This window comes from Notamacropus eugenii, chromosome 5, assembly GCF_028372415.1.
Source record: "Notamacropus eugenii isolate mMacEug1 chromosome 5, mMacEug1.pri_v2, whole genome shotgun sequence".
NCBI classification, from domain to species: Eukaryota; Metazoa; Chordata; class Mammalia; order Diprotodontia; family Macropodidae; genus Notamacropus; species Notamacropus eugenii.
This window is the reverse complement of record NC_092876.1, coordinates 44,074,069-44,086,407: the sequence shown is the minus strand read 5'-3', so window position 1 is coordinate 44,086,407 and position 12,339 is coordinate 44,074,069. Positions and strand designations below refer to the sequence as shown.

The window sequence follows — 12,339 nt, the reverse complement described above, 5'->3', positions numbered from 1 at the left end:
ACTCCCTCCAAACCTTTCATTAACGGTTAACCACCATAACTTGTCAACCAGCTCTATGTACATTCAATGAAGATTTTTTTTTTTGGCCTCCGTGTTGGGGAGAACCAGCCACCTTACCACCCAAATCACGTTGTCCCTCCTCACATCGGCTACTCCCCGGGACTTTGGCTAAGGAAAACGAACACATGCATGCAGACGCCTCTCACGCAGGTCCCCCTTCCCCACCCCCCATCCCACCGCACTGCATCTGCTCAGCAGGAGCCAGGCTGCCTGCAGCAGGAGCTCTGGACCAAACACTGAGGTGGACAGCTCCCCCAGATAGCCCAGCATCCACCTACCTTTCCCCTGGATCTTCAGAGGAAGCACAGATCTGTCTCTCACCTCGTCTAACTTTGACTAGAGATTATGCAGTGGGGAAAGGGACAAACCCCCAAGCTGCTGGAATGGAGGTCCGGAGGGAAAACAGAGAGGGGAGCAGTCCCTTCTCCTTTCGGCGGTGGTGACGGTGAGCAGCAATTGGTCACACAGTACAGTCTGCGGCTCAGGTTGGCTTGTTTCCTACCCCATTCCCTTCTTGGGCTGTGTCGAAACAGAAGGGAGGGGGTTGAGAAAAAGCTGATCAGCCTCCTCTCACCACCAGGCTGGGAATCACTTAACTGAGCTGAGGAAGGGGGGCAACCTAAGGAAGCCCTTGTATTAGTACTGCAGCAAATCTGGCCTCTGCCGCTGCTGCTGCCGCTGTCCAGTCCTGACTCAGCAAGTCCGAGGTTGCCAGTCGACATAGAGTAAGTGGGCTGCCAAGTGCTGTGGGGTCTGCATTTGAACACAGAAGCTGGACTGCTTCAGGCGGCCCACAGCACACTAGCTTCCCTGTTGCTGCAGAGCAGAGCAGGTTTTAACTGTAAGTCCTGCAGAGGGAGCAGGGGCCCGTTTCTGTGGTCACTCTCACTCTGCTACACCCGGGGCCCAGCAGATGACCGCAAGCTTTTCATTTTAGCATTTGCTGGTTCTGACAGAAGGGTTTAAACCCACCTTATCCAGATGCTTTCCCAAGAGCTGCCTGCCCCAAAGCAAGGACTCTGCAGCCACAGTTCCTTGGTGGGGGGGAGGGCCCTTCTACTGCCCCCGCTCCCATTTCCCCACAAGTCAGACTCAATAATGAATCCAGACCACGGTGTGGTGAGACCCATGGACCACATGTGGTCAGTGAGACCCATCATGGATGTTCTCTCGTATTTATTTTGCATGTATTATAGAGGAGGGGTGGCAAGGCATGAGAGCAGGGGCCCTGCCTCAGACTCATACTGGCTGTATGACCCCGGGCAAATTATTTAACCTCTCAAAGTCCCAGGCAACTAAGACAAAGGTTCTTAACCTTTTGTGTACCCTGAACCTTTGGAAGTCTGGTGAAATTTATAGACTGCTTTTTCAGACTATTGTTTTTATAAATGCATAAAATACATAGGATTACAAAGTTAATAATTATACTGAAACACATTTATCAAAAAAGGTAAAAAAATGAAAAGACACTCTCCAAATAAAAATCAGGTTCACAGTCTTCTTGCCCCAGGTACTCTGGGTTTCTGAAAGGAAGCCTAGACCCAAGTTTATATGGCATTCTATATTATCTAAACACTGGAAGTTTTAAGTTGAATTAGAGAAAAAAAGTAACAAACAGCCTTTGTGGTCTTATATTAGAAGTTAGAATTTGCTACCAAGATACCACGTGTGAGTTTCTTTGCTACCTGGGGTGTGAAAACCACAGGTCTGACCACTTCCCTTCCTTCTTCACGTACCTGGAGTAGTTCCCTATCATCTCTAGGATAAAGTATATATTTCTCTGTATAATATTTAAAGTCATCGACAGTCTAACTCCAACTGACTTCTCCAGATATTGTTTAGATTTCTAGCTTTCACACCCTTTCTATGTTCCCCAAAGGGCCATCACCAGTCATCTCGGCTGGAGGAGAGCTTTGTATAGCTCTGCCTCACTTAAATCCGATTCACTTTCAAGTCAAGATGTCACCCTCCTGACGTCCCTGGTCCTCTGTGAGAATGAAGGACAAACAACGTCTGCCAAACCAGACTATGAGCTCAGCATGATATCTACTATCTCCAGGTCTTTGTACAGGCTGATCCCCTTGCCTGGAATGTACTCCCTTCTCTCGTCTGCCAATCATAATCCTTAGCTTTTCTCAAAGTTCTCAGTTCAGGTGTTCCCTTTTATACACATTTTTCCTTGACCCTCCTCTCCCACCCCATTATTATATTTCTCTCTTTCCTCAAATCATCTTGTATTCACTTGTTGGAAGATGATTTCTGTGGGTGCATTTTGTTTTTGTCTCTATCTCCAGCATCTAACATAGTGGGGGAAGGAAACAAGCATTTATTAAGCACCTACTGTGTGCCAGGCCCAATGTGAACCACTTTTTACAAACATTATCTCAGTGGATCCTCACCACAACCCTGGGAGGTAAGTGCTATTATTATCCTCATTGTGCAGTTGAGGAAACTGAAGCCAACAGTTTGAAGTCACTTTCCCAAGGTCACACAGCTAATAGGAGTCCGAGACCAGATTTGAATTCAGGTCTTCCTAACTCCAGGCTCAGTGCTCTATCCACTGTGCCATCAGCTTCCTGGTCCACAGCAAACACTAACAAATGTTTACTGCAGTGACTTCCCATAAGCTTACTTTCTCCTTTTTGAGGCATCATGGTGTAGCGGAGAGAGTCTCAGACATAGAAGTCAGCAAGGACTTGATTTGAAGCCTCCTGCAGATAATTTAGGGCTGCCTGACCATGGGTAAATTCACTTAACCTCTGACTCCTCATCAGTATTTTAAACCTGCAGCATTCATCCCATGGGCTGTTGCAAGGATCAAATTAAAATGTATGTTAAATCCTCTATAGATCTTCCGGCAGTATGTGAATGTGAATGAGAATGATGATTTTAATAATTACAGTTATCAACCAAAAATAAGACCCAAATAATTATGATGATACAGACAATTCACTCAGTAACTTTCTCTGGGGATCTCAAAGTATTTTCTAGCCTACTCATCCTAATAACACATTTGTATTTTTGGTAGCTTTTAGAGTTATGTTGTATCGTGCCCAGAGATAATAATAAGCTGGAATTTATATAGCACTTCAAGGTTTGGAAAGCACCTTCCATCTGTTATTTCATTTGATCCTCACAACCTTTGGAGGGAAGTGCTATTTTTATTTTTATTTTATTTTTTATTTTTATCTTTCTGGATAAAGCTGGATTAGGAAGCTGAAGCTGAGTGTTCAGGGTCACAAGTGTAGTAAAGTGTCTGAGGAAGGATTTGAACTCAGGTTTTCCTTACTCTAGGCCCAGTGCTCCATTCCTTGCCCCACCCAGTTGCCACCTGGGGGGTGGGGCATGTAGGAAGGGGAAAGAATAGATCTGAATTCCATTTTGTAGAGGGACAATCTGAAGCCCTGAGGTTCCTTCTGTCGGTAGGGCTATGACCATATATTTCTTCCCATACTATCCAGCATGCCAATGACAAATCTGAGAAGAGAAGACAGGCACCTTATCTTTGAGGATGGTACTGCTCCCCAGAACACACTACTGCTGCCACACTGGCTCAAGGTGCTTTGTCTGTTTCTGGGGCAGGTCTTCACAACAGTAATCTGGAATCCTAAATCATTTTTTGGTCTGTAGTGCCTGCTCCTCTCAAGAGGAGCCCTATGGACTTACAAGGGGAGCTATCAATATACCTTGTGAATATTTTAATTGTTCTTAACCCCTTGGACAGGAGGGTTTCCACTTGTCTGCTGGGCTGTCTCAACATACATAATCAAGCTGATCGATAATGTAACCCAGAGGAATGAGCTGGACTGGAAGCAGCCTGCTCAGTTGCTAAACTCAAGATCTTGAAATGAGAACGGTTGCTTAGTCTTTACAAACACAGAGCAGGTGTGTCCAGAAGGAGGGCATGTTCTCTATGATCTTCTGTTTGGAATTACAGTGAAAGTAAATTGGTCCTAGACTTAGACCTCACTAGAGAGATGAATACACAGAAAACTGGTTGAATTTCACAGATCAGCAGCACTTCCCATCCCCATCAATCTATACCCCTTCTCTGCAGGATCCAGGCATTTTATATGCATTCATTTTCCACAAATGTGCCTGTGACCGTGACAAACCCCATTATCTCTATCTGAAAAAGGAAGTCAGAGTTAAAACTGGAGGCGTAAGCCTGAGATCGCTAGAAAAACAACAATCTAATATCTTACATCAATCTGCAATGAATCAACTCAACTTTACATTAGACTTCACTTTCTACCCTTGCTTCCTTGTTCCACTGCTGATCATTCCTTTTCAAAACCCAGGGTGGAATTACTTCTTCTATCAATCTCCTTCATTGCTTTTTACATGTCTGCTGGATGGATACTGAAGATAGAGGGGCAGCAAGGTGGTGCAGAGCACCAGTGCAAGAGTCAGGAGGCCCTGAGTTCAAATCTCACCTCAGACACTTGACACTCACTAGCTGCGTGACCTTGGGCAAATCACTTAACTCCAATTGCCTCATCCTGGGTCATCTCCAGTCATCCTCATGAATATCTGGTCACCGAATTCAGATGGCTCTGGAGGAGAAGTGACCTGCACAGCCTTCCCTCACTCAAAACAAAGTCGAGTGCAAGTCATGTCATCATTTCTCTGATGGCATGGTCTTCTTCGGGCAATGAAGGACGAACATACACACTGAAGAGAGAAGGAAAATCATGTTGACTGTGTCTACTACAAATTTATGTTACACAGTCTCAACTGGGTCCTCACTGCAGGAAGGCAAACATTCTATTCATCCCTAATCACTTTGCTTTTCCAGTCTCCATAGCAGCTGTTCCATACTTTCCCCTTTCTCTTGAAACCTCCCACAGTATCTCCCCATCTTCTTGGCCTACTAGGACCTTGCCTCAAACTTCACCAAAAAATCAAGGACATTTGCTAAAAGTTCCTCTTTTTTCCCAGCTCATCTCATGTTATTCATCTCATCTTATCTTCCCCCACAATCTCCTCCTTCAGTCCAATCTTGGACAAAGAAGCAGTTCTTCCTTGCTAAAGCCAACTTCTCTTATGGACTCTTGCCTCCTTCTCCTTCCATGTTTTATGGCAGATCCATAAAAGCCCCACCCTAGATCATCCCCATTCTCTTCTTTATTTTCAACCTCTTCTTATCTAGTGGTTCCTTCCTGGTTGCCTTACAAACTCAACCATGATTTGGGCTCTCTAATCTTTACAAAACCCTCTCTTGATCCAATCATCCCTGACAACTATCAGTGTGTGTGTGTGTGTGTGTGTGTGTGTGTGTGTGTGTGTGTGTGTGTGTGTGTGTGTGTGTGTGTATAAATATCTCCTCCTCTTTTTGGTTAAACTCCTTGAGAAAGTCATTTACAGTTCATGTCTCTATATTCTCTCACTCTCTTTTAAACCCTTTGAAATCTGGCTTCTGAAATCATCCTTTAGCTAAAACTACCCTTTCCAAAGTTACCGTTTCTTAATTGCCAAGCCAAAGAGTCTTTTTTCTCAGTCTTTATCCTTCACTTTTCACATAACTGCTCTCCTCCTAGACTGTACACCCCTCCAGGGTTTCGTGACACTGCTCTTTCCTGGTCCTCCTGTCTGATTTCTCCCTTCTTCTTTGCTGGATCTTCATATAGGTCATGTCCACTAATCATGTCTTTTATTTTTCCTCTAGACTATTTTGTTTGGTGATCTCATCAGCTCTCATTGGTTCAATGATCACCTATATGCAGATGACTCCCAGATCTATATATCTAGTCCTAATCTCTGTCCTGAGCTCCAGTATTATATTACCAACTGCCTGGATGTCTTGCAGGCATCTAAAAATCAACACATTCAAAACAACACTCATTATCCTTCTTCCCCAGCTTTCCTATTGTCTAAGACACCACCATTTTCCCCATCACCCAGGCTCAAAAACTCATCATCATTCTTGATTCCTTTTTCACTCCATCTCCAAATCTGTTGTCAAGATCTGCCATGTCTATTTTCACACTACCTCTTGCATATGTTCTCTTTTTTCTACTCACACATTCTCTACCTTAATTCTGGTCCTGATTACCTTTCACCTGGACTCCTGGAATAGCCTCCTAACTGGTCTCTTTGCCTTAAATCTCTCCCTGCTCTAAATGATCCTCTGCTCAGATGCCAAGGTGATTTTCCAGAAGCATAGCTCTGATCATGTTGCCCTCACCCCAGCCCTATTCAACAAACTCCACTGGCTCCCTATGACCTCCAGGGTCAAACATAAAGTCTTCTGTTTGGCATTTAAACCTCTTCCTCTCTTTCCAGCCTTCTCATTTTACTCCCCTCCATGAACTCTATGATCCAGCTATAAGGGCCTACTTGTAATACCCTGAATATGACACTCCATCTCCCATCTACATGCTTTTGCCCTAGCTGTTCCCCATGCCTGACCTCTGCCTCTTCATTTCCCTGGCTTCTTTCTATAGGAGGCCACCCTCCACCTCCCCCAACACAACTGCTTTCCCTTCTCATAGCTATTCTGTATCTGTCTTTTATGTGTCTAGTTATTTACACATTGTCTCTTTCACTAGAATGTGATCTCCTTGAAGGCAGGGATTGTGTTTGGGTTTCTTTGTATCTTCAGTACTTAGCACAGTGCCTTGGACATGAGAAACTCTTAAAAAAACCCTCAGTCATTTGACAGACTGACTGATTCCAATGACAATGTCAGAAACAAAGGTCTGGAGGTCTGCTGCCCAAAGCCCAAAGATCCACTCCTTGGGCCCAGCTTACGGATGTCTAAAAGTGGGCAATCTACTTTCCTGCTGCGTGTCTAGTGACACCAACCCTCCAATGAGATTCATGGCCAGTGACCAGGAGAGAAAAGAGATTCTGAAGAACAAAACAGGAGTAGCTCGGAAGCTGTTCCCAGAGGATGGCAGGGTACTCTTGAGATTGACACACCTGGAGTCACAAGCCTCAGAGTCAAAACAAGACAGTGCCAAATGCTCACGATGGGGGCCATGGTGAGTTCTGACAGAGAAATTATTGTCCTTCAGCCTAGGCCTCCCGTATGGAGCTGGACAGCCCCAGGACAGGCCAAACCCTATGGAAGTAGACTCCAATACGGACATACATGGAAGCAGAAGGATCACAGGGCCATGCACTTAGAATAGAAAAGGGCTTTAAAGGTTGGAGGATCACCATTTGACCCCCTTTATTTTACAGCTGAGGAAACTTGCCCAAGGTTGCCCAGGGAGAAAGGGCAGGGTGGGAAACCTGGTCCCTCTGACTCTAGAGCTAGGTCCCTTTCACTGGCCTCCTGTGCTTTCTGATCATCTAGTCCAGTCACTTTATTTTACATATGTGACTTACCCAAGGTCATCCAAACAGTGGTGAATGACAGGTGGGAATCTGAATCCAAGTTCCAGATGCAGCCATCTTTGTCCTGCAAAACCACCACTTACATATTTAGCACCTTAGGGTTTGCAAAATGCTTTGCAGACATTGCCCATTTGATCCCTACAAGGACTCTGTGCTCTAGGTGTTACAGGAATTATTAGCCCCATTTTATAGATGACATTGAGGCTCAGAAAGTTTGGATGACTTGCCCAAGGTACACTTGGGAAGTGTCTGAGGCCACACTGGAACCCAGGCCATTTTACTCAACTGACTATCACGCTATCTGCCTCTCTGCTGAAACATGTGCTCTATGGTGTAACTAGACCTGGCCATCCCCTTTGTTTTCATCCTTTGGCTAGATCCTTGAGGGATTCCTGCATTTAGCAGTGACTCTCTTCTGGTCAGGAGTGTTGTACATACATGAAGGATGGAATGTCACCATATGCAGAACACAGAGTCACTGGGACACCAAGTAGGAAAGAGAGAAGGACCAGAGGGACCAGCCCAGGAAAGTGTGCTCTTTCTTTAATGCAGCCAATTCCTTTAAACTCTCTCGTGTTAGCATGATACCTTAAGGACCGCTGGCCCAAGAGCCAGACAAAGATAAAAAGTCTAGCTGTTTATTCCAAAGGAGAGAATGGTGAACAATAGTAACTCCCATTCTTTTGGAGGAAAAAGACCACAACATTGTCAAATGCTCCAAATTCCCCCATGGAATATATGCTGGGACCTCTAAGATTCCTAGGGAATTGATGAGTCACTAGTGGACTTTCGTGTCCTTGTCTCCTTGAAATGTTCAGTCTGGAAATGACAGAACAGTTTCTGTGGCTTAGGAGAAAAATGGAAAGCCCATCCGCTCGTTAACTGCACCATCTTAAAAAAACAGTAACCACAACACAGTGGTTGATTTTACTGCTTCTGTGCATGTTTCTAGTAGATGAAGCTGGATTGGTTATGGGAATGAAACACCTAGGGACCGCCTGGCTAAAAGCCTAGCTCTGGGTCGCAGGACCCAGTATTTCCCCGCATTCCAGGAATGGGGGACAGCCAGTGAAAATGCTTGGAGTTGGGAGAGGAGTGGCATGTTTGAGGAACAGCCAAGGAGGATCACAGAGTCACTGAATCAGAGAATGCATGGAGGTAAGCAAGGTATAAGAAGACTGGAAAGGTAGGAAGGGGCTCAATATTAAAAGTCAAACAGAGGATTTTATATTTGATCTCAACACCAACAATGCTCCCTTTAAAGAAGGCTCAGAACTTCCTCCTCTTCATTTCCCAGCAGCCGCTCTGCTTGGTTTTCATGCACATCATGCCCCCTTGATAGATTCCCTCTGAGAGAGCCGCCCTCTCTTTCCAGTCTCTTCCCCCAGTCAGTTGTAAGATCCTTGAGGGTAGAGACTGTTCTCCTTCTGAGTTGTGTACTCAGTGCTTTCCACGTTCCTGGCGCATAGTACTTGGTTAATAAATGTCTATTGTCTGTGGGTTCTTAAGGTAACAGGGAACTAATAGATGTTCCTTAATAACAACATGCTAATAAATAAATGATAGGTAGCATTTATATAGGACTTTACCGTTTGAAAAGTAATTTACAAACATCTCTTTTTGTCCTTATATAGCCCTGGAAAGTAGGTGCTATTATTATCCCTATTTTATAGATGAGGATGCTCATCTATAACTGACTTGCTCAGGGATACACAGCTAGTAAGTGTCTGGGGCGAGATTTAAATTCAGATTTTCCTGACTAGGCCCAGTGGTCTAAAAAGGGTGACATGTTCAGACCTGTTCTTTAGGAAGATCAATTTGACAGCTGAATGGCATTTGGAGAGGGGACACGTTTGAGGCAGGGAATGACAATTACAACGTACAAAAATGCAATTCCCCGTGCAATATGTCTACAGCATCAGAGAAGGGGACGTATAAGAGAAATGTTATGAAAGTAGGTAGGACTTGACAGTCTGGACATGGAAGTGAGAGAGGCTAACACCTGGGTGGCTGGCAGGATGATGTAATAGTAACAGAGAAGGTTTGAGGGGGAAAAAGAATGTTTGGTTCACGCTGAATTTAAGATGTCTATGGGACATACAATTCAAGATGCTCAACAGACAGTAGGAGAGGTGGGACTAGAGGTGGGGAGAGAGGTAAGGGTGGGACAAGTAGATCTGAGTCAAACCGTATCAAGGAGGCCATTGAAACCTTGGGAGTGGATGAGGCCAAGTAAAGTAGGGAGGGAGAAGAGAAGGCAGCCCAGAACAGACCCTTGGGAGTCAACTGCTCAGTACTAGAAGTGAGGAAGTGCTGCACAGAGCTCAGAGAACGAGCCTAGGAGTTAGGAAGTTCTGGCTTCATATCCTGCTTTTGTGTGCCCATGGACAAGTCACATTTACCCCAAGTGGCACAGACAAATTAGGGTTTATTGTTTATCTGCACTGGTGGAGATAATTTCCACAGCCAGAGTTCCCCACAAAGATGAAATTGTGAATCTGGACCAATAAGTATGCCAGGGATACAAACAAAAAAGCAAAACAACAGAGGACCTTCCCTCAAGGAGCTGACATCCCACTGGGAATACCTGGTGAAAGTTACGTTGACTCAGCATCCCATGGTTTCCAGACTTGCTTATCAGTCAGTGCAGGGGGAGGCAGTTTTTTGGTCTTGCCTGCGCTTTGTCATGTACTCCTACCTGCAAACTGTCACATTCCCGTCACCTTGGGAAGGGAGATGTAAGGGCCCCACCTCTTCTGCTGAGGTGGACGCACAGGAATTGTCTTAAAGTTTAGCTCCACTAAAGCTGGCTCCACCTCGAAGACCTTGCTGATCTTCAGGGATCAGCTCATCAGCGTGGTGCTACCTTGACATACTCATAATAAACTCCTTTTAATTCTTTTGATGCTGAGTTTTGCCTCATTAATCAGAACTTTCCTTTCAATATAGGACAGCTGAGAAAATATAAAACATAGGAGAGAGAGTCTGGGTTTGTGGTTTCATTGATACAGAGAGATTCCAGACAAGGAAACTTCTACCAATGCAGGTCCACACCTTTGAGAGTGGCCTAGAACATAGAGAGGGAAAGGGAAAAGGAAGGAAGGGGACAAGAATTTATTATCCATCTACTATGAGCTAGGGACACTATATGATCTCATTCCATCTTCACAACAACCTACCTGAGAGGAAAGTGCTGTTATGATCCCCATTTTACAGTTGGGGAAACTGAGGCAGGCAGAGGTTAAATGACTTGCTCAGGGTCACATAGGTAGGAAGTGTCTGAGGTCAAATTTGAACTCAGGTCTTCTTGACTCCAGCCCCAGCATCCTATCCAGTGTGCTATCTGCTTCAATATATAATAGAGTAGCACTTATGACTGGATTATACATACTGAAGTCAGTCAGTCAACACACATTTATTAAGTGCCTATTACATACAAGGCACTATGCTAAGCAATAGCAATACAGAAAGCCCAGGTCTTTGGGACTCCAAGGCTAACTCTCTATTTACTCTGCTGTTATCTCTATGTAAATATAAGGTTTCTGGGGATGGGGAGGCAGGGGAGGAGAGAGGAGACAAATAATCATGGAAAATGAGGATGTGGAATTTGAGCTGATACTTGAAGTCAGCTTTCTGTTGCCTTTGTCTATTGCTCTCTCCCCTATCTCATGGTGCCCCAACATTCTTTGTCTATTTGCATCTTAATCGATTGTCTTCATTTGATTTTAAGCAGGGACTGTCTTTTGACTTTCTTTGCATCACTAGCTCTTAGCACAATACCTGGTACGGAGTAGCTACTTAATAAATGCTACTGACTGACAATGGAAATGATTTCTGTCTTGGTATCCCTGGCACCTGGTATAGTGTCTTATTGAGGCGATAATTAAATGCTTATTGAAATGGAAAACAATGCCTGGAACATAGGGACAAAATTCAACACTCTTGGAGAAGCCAGATTTGGCAGTGGGATCACATTCCCTTCTCCCTGTCCCCAAAGAACCCCAATTTAATTCCAAGTATGAATATTAAATATCAAAAGATCACAAGTCAGCAGAGTATCTTAGGATGTGGCTTCCCATAACAGCATTTTCAAAAAAAGATGATGATGATGGGGGAGTGGGAAGAAAAGAAGAGGGAGGGAACACTCACTGTCAGATAATTTACTGCCAGGACCACTTTTATGACTTCATTCCCTTAATCAAATCTTGCAAAGAACATGTGGACTCATCAGATTTTTGGCATTTCCCTTTCGTCCTGCTGGTCCAACAGTCTCTCTGGACATCGAAGCAAAGATGAGAGCATCAACAGGCAGTCCATCGACTCTTTCATCGAGTACTTTTCATCAGCCTCAGATGCTTCAGAGGTATTTTTAGACCTGGAGAAACCTGCCCTAAGTCAAGAAAATGAAGGCAAGGCAAGGCCTTTCTGATCCTCTGGAATGCCTTCCTGAAGTGGGAGCTTGAAATCACAAGTTATAATTGGGAAGAGGAAAAGGGGAGCTTGCTCTGAGAATAACAGCTGGCAGTTTTAGGGTTGGAAGAATGCTTTGCATATTATTTCTTTGACCCTCCCAATGGCACAGTGAGTTGGCACTATAGGGACTTTTTATGTTTAGTTTTTTGTGCAGCTCAGATCTATGATTGTATCAGTGTAGTATCAGTCTCCTTCTGTGGAGACTCCATCCATCAATGTAGATTCACAACTTGTCTATAATTCATACTTTTAAAGAATTTGCTGGGTAGCAGTGGGAGATTATGTGATTTATTTGCCCATTATCATGCAGCTAAGGTGGAACGGAAGCAACAATTCAGCCCAGGTCCTTCCTGACTCCATGGTCAGCCCTCTGTCTACCATGTTGTACTATCCCAATATTAGAGATGAGCAAACCCAAACTCAAGAGATGCAGTGAATGAGTCCAACACACCATATCCACAG

General features: G+C 44.4%; 1 protein-coding gene across 5 annotated transcripts in view; it reads right to left on the bottom strand.

The window, feature by feature from the left end:
* Positions 1–12,339, bottom strand: part of KCNAB2 (potassium voltage-gated channel subfamily A regulatory beta subunit 2) — a 198,118-nt gene that overhangs the window by 153,616 nt on the left and 32,163 nt on the right. Inside the window, exon 1 of one of the 5 annotated variants that reach the window (XM_072608694.1) lies at positions 339–1,455. The exons of the other annotated variants lie outside the window; for them this stretch is intronic. The gene's annotated coding sequence lies outside the window, so the exon portion shown is untranslated. Of the gene's footprint in view, positions 1–338; positions 1,456–12,339 lie in introns of those variants that run through there. 5 annotated transcript variants of the gene reach the window in all.